The sequence below is a fragment of the Ooceraea biroi genome, chromosome 2 (genome assembly GCF_003672135.1).
Source record: "Ooceraea biroi isolate clonal line C1 chromosome 2, Obir_v5.4, whole genome shotgun sequence".
In the NCBI taxonomy this organism is placed as follows: domain Eukaryota; kingdom Metazoa; phylum Arthropoda; class Insecta; order Hymenoptera; family Formicidae; genus Ooceraea; species Ooceraea biroi.
The window spans coordinates 13,654,345-13,665,298 of NC_039507.1; the positions used below are offsets into that span (position 1 = coordinate 13,654,345).

Sequence of the window (10,954 nt, forward strand, 5' to 3'; positions counted from 1 at the left end):
AAGATGTTCCCCTCGACATACGGCAGAAGTAGATTTATCAACACGATGGAGCTCCTGCACATTACAGCAGGCAAGTGCGGGATATTTTAGACGCGCGTTTTCCGGACAGGTGGATGGGTCGAGGTGGCCCAATCATCTGGCCGGCACGGTCGCCTGATTTAAATGTATTAGATTATTTCGTACGGGGGTATATTAAAAATGCGATAGAGCACCGGCGTGATGGTGCAGAACAAGAAGTCCGTGAAGCTATTGTTGCGGCCTTCGATACCATCACGCCGGACATGGCGTACCGTGCGACGCGCAATATTAGTCGAAGAGCCGAAATCTGTGTACAAGAGGGAGGACGGCACTTCGAACAATTATTACATTAAGTAATTAGAGTGGATTAGGCCTATTGAGGAAACCACTTAAAAAAACGCGCCATGCTATCTACCGCCAGGTGGTGTGGAAAAGATAGCACGAAAATACTGAGTAATAATATCAATTAATATTATTAACCATATTAATTAATAATAGTAATAAATTAATATAATTAGTAGTAATAATAATAATAATAATATTAATAAATTAATAAAACTTGAAAACTGTATAAAAAAGAAATGTGCGACAACACATTCTCGGCGCGCGAACGAGACTGTCAACACGTGCGCGTGAATGAGACGCCGAGAAATCATTGTCCACGCGTCGTTCCACCTGCCGCTGTAACCCGATACTCGCAGCCATCGCGTCGCGCGCGCGGCAAGCCTACTATTCCCGCCTACCCGCCTTGCGCCGTATCGCGCGTAACGATTCGCTCAGCTTCTTTCATTAATATCTCAAAATTTTGCGTGCAAAATGCAAAATGGTATAAGACTTTTTCGTTCAACTTAACGAGATCTACCTGCAGCTGAGCGATTGGACAACTTACGCGAGACACCCTGTATACCAGATAGCAAAATCTGAGTAAACAAATTTCGAGCAGTGCTTGCTACAAACTTTTGATACCAGAAAAGCAACGAAGCAAGATCTGTTTTCTGGAATTATGTTGTCAAATTGCTGCCAGAAGTGTGACAGAGCTTGCTGTCAAGCAACACGAGCAGATTTGCAGCAAAAACCGCGCAAACCTGCGCTCATACCTGGCAACAGATTGGCGCCAGAAACCGAGCAGGGTCTGCGCGCAAAACTTGAAAGCAGATTGATAGCAAACACTGAGCAGACGCTGCACCCAATCAGCTGTTTAAATGGCTTTTATATATGACCTATATACAATATATTGCTTAACCTATATTGCTATATTAATAGTTTTCTTTATTCTGAAGAAGGAATGTGGAAAGAAAATTACATAATTCGATAAAATTTATATTTCATTAATTTTATTTTAGTATTTAAATAATATTAATGTTATTTATACAATTTATATAAGATTAAAATCAATCTGCTCTCAATCTGATAGTTTTAGAAGACGTCTTATAAGAATATAAGACGTCTTTTAGACGTCTTTAAGACAACATAATGTTATCTGGGAAGTTTTGCGCGCAGACCCTGCTCGGTTTCTGGCGCTAATCTGCTGCCAGATTATGAGCGCAGACTTTACGCGATTTTTGCTGCAAATCTGCTCGTATTGCTTGACAGCAGGCTCTGTCGCCAAAACACAAGCTGAATGCGGACACAGATGGCTATGGTTTTGATATGGTTGTTTGATCAAAGTTGCTGCCAATCTGAGCGCAGTCTGCAATCAATTTGCTTACTGGGTTATATGTAATCAACAATATTATTTGCGTCCGTCTTATCTCAACAGTTTTAGATTGTTGAAATAATATAATAATATAAAAAAATAAGCATGCACTTTGCTGTTCTTATATCTATCTCTTTATGTTTCTTTTATTTATGTTTTAAATCAGCAAAATGAAATAACTCAGAATGAAAAATTTATCAGAAGATTTGTCCAATAGATTAAAAAAGTTTAACGTTAACATGTCGTTTCAACCAACCAATCCATTGCATAAGTTCATTGGTGTGAAAAAAGATCCTTTGGATGGAATGTCGCATTGCAATGTTGTTTACAAGATTTCATGCAATGAGTGCGACGCTTCATACGTAGGACAGAACAAGCGCCAACTGCACACTAGAGTCAACGAACACCGAAGAGACATTAATAAGAGATCGGGCTCTCCTTCGGTCATTTCTACCCATAAGTCGGAGTCAGGGCATGATTTTAATTGGAATCATGTTGAAATCTTGGACGAGGAAATTGCATATAAAAAACGAATGGTATCTGAGATGATAAATATTAAGAGGCAATTAAATCCTCTTAATTTACAAAGTGACACTTTGGCGTTACCTGATGTTTATTCACCTATTTTGAATACTTTTCCATCTAAATAGCTTTGGCTACCGATTTATCTGCTTGTTTACGTAATGCTGACTGTGATGTTTGTGATCTTAGTCGCGGTTGGAACGTCGGAGAGATATGACTGTATTCTATTCTCTATTTTATTAGTGTGACCACGTAGATTTATGACTGTAAGTTTATTTTATTATATTAACTTTACTCTACTTTGACTACTCTCCATGCTAAATTATTGATAATTCTGACGGTTTCCAATTTGTGACAGGATCACGCCATGTATATAATGTACTCCGATGACTTTGATCGCGCCTTGGATTTAATAATGTACTCCGATGATTTTTGCCTGCCTCTTATAAATTTGCGATGCTCTGTTCTGTCTGATTGAAATGTCGATTGAATAACAGCGATGTGATTCTTCGTTGGACGTACTCCGCTGGTGCGTGAGTTTTTGCGTAATGTGTTCATGTGCGTAATGTGTTCATTTTATAATATTCGTGTATTTATTTGTATTGAATTAACAGGTTTTTTTCAACACTGAAGATGGTCAAATGTTGACCGAAACGTTTGTGTAGTTCCAAATATGGAAAAATTTTTGGTTTAATAAATATCAGCACCGTCAACCTGCTACACTCGATTCTATTATTTAATTACATACAATAAGAGATATTAAAAGTATATTCTGAGAATATACGAAACATAATATATTATAAGAGATATACAAGGAATATTCTCGCTATATTATATACCGTACGTATATTCATAGTATGAGTATAGAATATTATAATAATATCATGTGCTGTTAGGGTAATAACCACGGGTGAAGACATTTCTCAAATTGTTAGTAATTATAAAATGGAAATTTGCTTACTTTGACGATGTTCAATGTTGTGGGTTGCCAATTCTCCAGAACAGGGAGACAGAAAATGAACGAGGGATTGATCTTTGGCACACGTCCGTTTTTCAATATTGAGACTTGTATTTTACGAAACTCCCGCACAATTGGTTATCGCTTGTAATAATTTACTTGGTATCAGCGGATGGGTCTAATACTTGTTTTCGTATCTCTCGGCGGTATTCTTTGATAATTGTTTTCGCGTATCATTTGCGATAATTAACCTTTTTAACCCCTAGATGAATAGTTTTCGAACGTCGCGGTAACGAGACGATTGCTTCATTAGCCCAGTTTTAATCATGATTTAAAGACTTGTTTTGCCGGATATGTGCCAAATTTCACGGCTCTGATGAGAGCAATCGCTCAGGAATCAGTTAATTATTTCTTTTCCGGGAACCGCGATATCTCTCATCGTGACCCCGAGACCTCCGCTCACGCAAAATCTTTTTCGCGCGTGGCAACAACGTTCGCTGATTTAATCGTACATAGAATATTATATAAAATCTTTTAAAGAATATTTCATTTTGGAAGCGAGGAACCGTGGAATCTACTGGACGTAACACCCCCCACCTTAGACAAATATCAGGGGGTACACGATATTTGCAATGTATAATAAAGAAAAGGTTCCTTGCTTCCAGTGGTCACTTAGGTAGTATTTATCGCTGACTAGTATTACGCAAGGCTAATAGAGTGATAAGAAAAGAACAGTATGTGGTGTTTATGTATATCTCTTTCCTGATTAAAAGAGAACATTATATATAATATCCTTCCTTTACAAGTTTTGTTTATTATTATTATTATTATTAATTTTTTGTTAATTATTCATTTATTTTATTGTTTTTTTGTTTTTTTTTACCTTTTTAGTGTTCTCTTTATTCACTGCAGGTACAAAGCGCAGCCTTTGTCTCTCGTTTTTTCCCTGGATAAAAGGCAGTTCTAATGTTACCATTCTAAAAACTGTCGTGTGCACATATGTGTGTTATATATCCTTTTCCGTGTTCAGTTTATCTTAGTTCTCAGTTCGCAGTTCAAACGATACCTTTCAATAAAACAATTGACTAAAAGTACCCTTCCTTTTTCTTCTCCAATTTTTTTTTGTAAATATATGTGTACTCATATGTATTATATTTATTATTATTGTTATTATTATCGTTATTATATGAATATATATATATATATTATATATATTTTTTTCTTTTCTCTTTTTTTTATTATGTATATGTATATACAGGGTGTCCCAGACCTACCGTATCACCGGTTAATGGTAGATTCCTGAGGTGATTCTGAGACGAATGTTCCTCTTGCAAAATGTCGATGGTGGCGTAGTTTCGGCGCTACGAAGGGTTGTAGTTATCCTATCCTTGTGTAGAATTTTCCCGCGTTCAGTGGCGGTGGGTCGAAGGGGCCCCGCGCATCGCGCACACTTCAATTTGATCTTAATTTTTCGTGGCTGATCAAATTTTAGTGTGCGCGATGCGCGGGACCCCTTCGACCCACCGTCACTGAACGCGGGAAAATTCTACACAAGGATAGGATAACTACAACCCTTCGTAGCGCCGAAACTACGCCACCCTCGACATTTTGCAAGAGGAACATTCGTCTCAGAATCACCTTAGGAATCTACCATTAACCGGTGATACGGAGGGCTGGATTCCCTTAGTTTCCATGGTGATCAGGAACCTTTGATATCTATAATAATGGTGTAATCAAATTGTAGACTTGGACGTCCCTTTTTCCTCTCTCTCTTTCTTTTTTTTTAATAAAATTTTATTCTTTGATGTCTAATGAGAAGGTAACGTTTTTGAGTTCATCTTTGGGAGGATAAGAGGACAGAAGCGGGTAAACACTGGATGCCGAGGAACTATGCTTGACAGAATTCTCTGGAGCAGTTGGTTTTACTGTTTTATTGTTGATTTCGTTGCCGGTATCCTGTGAAGATGTTATTATCATTACGTCAGGTGGCGGTGCGGCCTTAGGGTTTTTACGCCCTAAATGCAATAGCAATTGTGTGAGGGAATCCCATAAGGCTCCGAGTAAATAGACGGACCGCCATAGACAGTGTGTAGCGCGTATCCATGTACAAAGGTGTCCAGTACAAGTTTGGTTACGCGGATGATTAGATATATGGCGATACATCCTGCGCTTAGGTTGCCAAAAATTAGAAACTTATTCCAGAATTTCTCCCAGGTTGACATGGCTATTTTCTCTATGGAAGTTTCGTCAAGTAGGTTGGCGATAGAACCTTCGTGTAGGGTGGTAGGTCGGCCCATTACTCCCCTCGCTACAGTGTTAAGGACTGCGGGTCGTTCAGCCGGAAACATTATGTGATCTCGGAGTGTCTCCAAGTCCTGTTGTGTATATATGCCACTAGTTGCGAGTGATCCTGGACTAATGTACTTCCATGTTGGTTTTGTCAGTGATTTCATTGTGACCGGTGGTAGAGTGTCCACTGGTCTGGGTGCTAGTTTATACCAGGCGTCTCCTAAAAGGTACATGGTGGGTGCCAAAGGGTTACAAGAAATCTGTATGCCTTGCCTTAATAATACATGTGTCTGAGGAGTTAAGAAATACGATTGATTGTTGCGAGTGACTGGTAGCTGACTGTAACATTCTAATGTCTGTCGAATTTTCACTTCACAGGTACGCATTTTACGATATGTATCACTTCTCCAGCTAACAATGCCATATATCCTGGTCTTTTCATCAGATGATATGCAAATATATCAGGTGATTGCGTGGCTGTGGCTAGAGCATTCTGCAACATTTGTTGCTCTAACCTGCATTGTTGGATTAATATGTTCCAGTATAACTGATTAATTTGTGCGCTGATATATTTCTCGACATATACGAACTTTGAATTCATATAGGTAAAATATCCAGGTTGTTAACCCGCTTTGGTGCTTTGAATAACCTGAGTCCAGGTTCAGTTGGAAATATTATCAGTTTAGGATGTTCCGTCCTTATAAGTATATGTCCACAAATTACTTCTTCTCCTCTGGCTGCCAGAGCAAAACTAGTTTCTTCTGCGGTTAGGGAATATATTGTTTGAGAACGCTCAGTTATCCTGTCGATAATTTTGTCTGTGAATCCCTCGAATAGAAGACTATATCTTAAGAATTTGCAAAAATCTTGTGGTAGTGCTTCCCAAAAGGTGTTTCCACCTTCTATGTCAACGCATGTTGTGTCACTTAGTTCGCAGGTTATTCCAGATTTTAGCTGTACGCGATTTGTATTTATTCGTACGTCTGCGTCATAGTCCTGTAGAGTAATTTTTATGGTGCCGATTACTACAACGTCGGTCCAGCTTCCGTAATGATCTGAGTAACCTCCTCCGTTACAGGTCCCAGTGGCATCTACATATCCAGTGAATGTAGCCGGCCGACTCGTGGTTTCGTTTGATTTTAGTCCTGTTATAAAGACTCCGGCTATTTGTGCGGTTCCAATTACGTGCATGCGAAGGCAAGTTTCTCTAGTTACTTCTTCTATATAAGCAAATTTTCCATTATGAACATCCATGGTGTGGGAGAGCATCCCGCATTTCCGGATTAATCTGTCTATTTTTACCTTGCATTGTATTACGTGCACGGTTTGGAAATCATTCAATTGTAACAGCTGTACGAACTGTCTGCTGGAGTTCACGGTTACTTGGGGTATATCACATTCCTCGGTGTTAAGTAAAGACAATGTAGTTATATTTGTAGTGGGTGCACCACAATCGTATCCAATAATTCCATGTGTGTTATGTATCCATGTTGTGAATAACAATATGAAGGTAAAAATGCTTGTTTTTATCGGTTCCATCTGGAATCTTGAAAAAAGGTTATTTTCGCGTTAAGGTGTTATATGCGATTTTCTAAGTCGATTCGGATGAACTACTCTACTGTTCTTTTTTATCCTAATCCTCACGTTATTTTTATTTAATATTTCTAGAACCTCGTGTGGTCCTGTATATTGGTCTCCAAATTTTCCTGGTTTCGGTCCCTTTAATAAAAATACCTGGTCACCTGGTTTAAAGACTTGTGGGTTTATTTTCCGGTCATAATATCTTTTGGATTTATGTTTAGCTTGAATAACATTTTCACGGGCGGTTGTTTGAATGTTATGAAGTTGCGTAACTAGATTTACTAGATATTCGTCATAAGTAGCCAATTTATCGTCGGGGTTTAAAGGATCGTGAGACGGAATTCGAGCTATTTTGCCGTATACTAGTTCATACGGAGTGTGTTTCGTAGCTTCGTGTACGCTAGTATTATAATTAAATATCGCAAGGTCAACCCATCGATCCCAGTGTTTTTACTCGTTAACGTATTGTTTAAGGTACTCGCTTAAGGCGTGGTGAGATCTCTCCAATGATCCATTCGATTGTGGGTGGAACGCGGTAGTTCGGAATTTCCGAATTTTGAATATTTTTGCTAACTTTCTCATCAAATCACTAATGAAATTTCTTCCTTGGTCGGTTAGTATGGCCTTGGGTGCTCCGAATACACAAATGAATTTGTTCACAAATGCTTCAGCTATGGTCTCGGAAGTTTGATCGGGTAATGGTATTCCCATGCAAAATTTGATTAGTTGATCCTGAAGGGTTAAGATATATTCATTGCCCCTGTCAGTTTTTGGCAAGGGTCCTACGATATCCATAGCAACTTTATCAAAGGCTACACCCGGCGTATCGGTGATTATCATCGGCTGTTTAGTTTTTACTCTGACTAACTTTTTCAATTGGCATTGTAAGCATTGTTGTATGTGCTTCTGCACATCCGTTTTTAAATTTTCTCAATAATACTTATGTTTAATTCTATTGTATGTTTTAGTAACGCCGCGATGTCCTCCCGTAGGCAAACAATGCATTTCTCTGATTATCTCGGAGCGTAAATCCTTCGGTGGATATTTAATTTGTCCGTTACAAATTATTAGCTTTGTCGGTGCATTTGCAAAGACTGTTTGTAGTTGTGACTTCACGTTGCTCCATGGTACATTATTAATTAAATCAGTTTTTGCGATACTAAGCGTTTGTATATTTAATTTATCGGTAATAGTCCTCAAGTTGTGTATGACAAAAATGATCCGATCCATCGTCATTGTTGGTCCTTCAGTCTGTTTTTCGCTAATGGGTAATACCATATGGAAGAATTTCTTGTGTTTTATTACTTAACTTGCCCCAACATGAGTGTTCCTATCTTTGGTAGCTCATTACGCTCAAACAGTTTCTGAGAACCAGAGTCCAGAGGGTTTCCGTCCGTATCTACGAAATATGCTACGTTGTCCTTTCGTAGAAATAGTAATTCCCGTGATTCGATAATATTGCTTGTTTGATTAATAGGCCCTAGGGTTATATCCATGTCTTCCGATTCTTCTTCTGTTTCCTCTTCATTCTCGCTTTCATTGTCACTTTCTTTATCGGTAATTTCCATTCTTTCATTGTTATCAGTGGTTGCATTTCCAACTTGCATTTGGTTGGCGGTTTGACTGCGGGTTTGTCTTTTCTCCATAATAGGTGGATCGTGAATTAATGCTGTCTCGGTTATCTGTTCTTCTAATTCTGTCCTTTCTGCAATTTGATTCTGTTCTGGCTGGAGTTCCTCAAAATTCTCATCATCTTGTAAATATAGTTCAAAGTTGTCATCTTCCTCTTCGTCGGATTCTTCCAGTAATCTAGATATTGCTTCAGCGTCTTCTGGACGGTCAGGATCATAGAATCCAGGCTTAATTATTTTGCAATCATTTTCATTATAATTAACTAGATTTCTAGATAATGCATCGGCATTTACATTCGTTTTACCGGCTTTATATACCACCTCATAGTCATATTCGGCTAATTTCAATCTCCATCGGAGTATTCGCATGTTTGCATCCTGTGCGTTTTTGAACCACATCAATGGTTTGTGATCGGTAACTAGAGTGAATTTTTGTCCGTATAAGTAGGGTCGGAAGTGTTTCACGCAATATATTATGGCTAGGGCTTCCTTTTCATAAGTATCGTACTTAAATTCAGTGTCTGTTAAACTGCGGGAAGCGTAGGCTATCGGTCGATCCTTGCCTATTTCACCCTGTGACAATATACCTCTTACGGCAATACCTGAAGCGTCTGTGGTTAAAATGAAAGGTTTTGAAAACTCGGGATACTGTAGCACGGGTTCTTCACACAATTTTTGTTTTAATATTTCAAAGGATTCCTCTTGAGCTTCGGTCCACTCGTAACGTGTAACGTTTTTTAATAAATTTGTTAGTGGTTTAGCTAATTTTGAAAAATTTGGTATGAAACGTCTGTAGTATCCAGCCAATCCCAGAAATTGTTTGATATTTTTTGGAGTTTTAGGTCTGGGAAATTGTTGCACTGCTTCCAATTTCTTTGGATCAGGTTTAACACCATCTTTGCTAATTACGTGACCCAAATAGGTTACTTTAGTTTTCAAGAACTCGCATTTGTTTGGTTGTAATTTTAAATTAGCTTTCCGAAGACGATCTATTAATAAATTAAACTTCCTCTCATGTTCTTCTATAGATTTCGCGTAAATAACTATGTCGTCTATGTACACAAATACTTCCCGGCCTTGCATTCCCTTTAAAGACAAATCCATCGATCTTTGAAACGTTAAAGGTGCATTTTTTAATCCGAACGGCATTCTTACAAATTCATAATGTCCGAAAGGGGTTGTAAATGCAGTTTTGTGACTGTGTGCTGGATTCATTTTTATTTGATGAAACCCTGAGGCTAAATCACATACAGTAAAATATTTAGCTCCTCCTAACTGAATCTAGGATCTCGTTTATATTTGGTACAGGATATGCATCTCCTATGATTTTATCATTTAATTGGCGAAAATCAAGGACCATTCTCCAGCGTTTATTTCCTTTTGAATCTTCCTTTTTCGGTACTATCCAGATAGGTGTATTGTATGGTGATTGCGAATGTTTTATTATTCCTCCAGCTAGTAGTTCTTCTACCTGTCTGTTGATTTCCTCTTTATGCGTTTGCGGGAACCTGTATTGTGTGTTTATGGGTCAATCATCTGTTGTCAGAATATCATGGTGTAATACATTTGTTGCGGTCAGCTGTTCTCCGGGCAAGTGGAACCTATCTTGACTGTTGGCAATGAGTTTTTCAATGTTGCCTCTTTCTTCCTCATTCAGATGATCCAGGCGTAACAATTCTATTATTTCGGAAGCCCTTTTCGTTGATGCATCACTTGTTATTTTGAAGCATTGCTGTAGTTTCCTTGGTTTGGATTTCCTTTTCCGTATAGCTTTGTTTGCTATTACTTGTGATTTCATTTGTACTGGTGCAAATTCCATGGAGGGTAGTTTGTTTAAATTTACTTGATTATTTTCCAAATTGTTGGTTTCCATTGAAGAGGTGTGATAGCTTACTTCTCTAGAGAATTTAAAATTTATATTGGAAAGTTTTCTTTTCTTTTTACCTGCTACTTCTCCATTCTTATTTTTTCTTTTTCTTATTTCACTGTTTATGTCTGATTCTATATTTATATTTACTTCTTTATTTTTATTTTCCTTTAATTCTTTATTCCCGTTTATTTCTTTTCTTCTTTTTATATTTCTTTCGTTTATTTTTTCATTTGGATTCGTAGTGACTAATGAGGTTTGGTAACTTCCCTCATCGCACTCGACAGGGCAAGAATACTGGATTGAGGGTGGATAATCCTCATTTATTCTTAAATAATTTATATCTTTTAGAGAGGTTTGGAAACTTCCCTCTCTGGAGTAATTATTTTCCT

The 10,954-nt window shown here is 37.9% G+C and overlaps 1 long non-coding RNA gene across 1 annotated transcript; it reads left to right on the forward strand.

Annotated features, from left to right (window-relative positions):
* The first annotated feature begins 1,946 nt into the window (after positions 1 to 1,946).
* On the forward strand, positions 1,947 to 2,956 carry LOC105279990. The gene is made up of 3 exons (XR_894037.2): positions 1,947 to 2,502; positions 2,595 to 2,765; positions 2,851 to 2,956. It is a non-coding gene; the product is annotated as an uncharacterized LOC105279990 (long non-coding RNA).
* Positions 2,957 to 10,954: the final 7,998 nt, after the last annotated feature.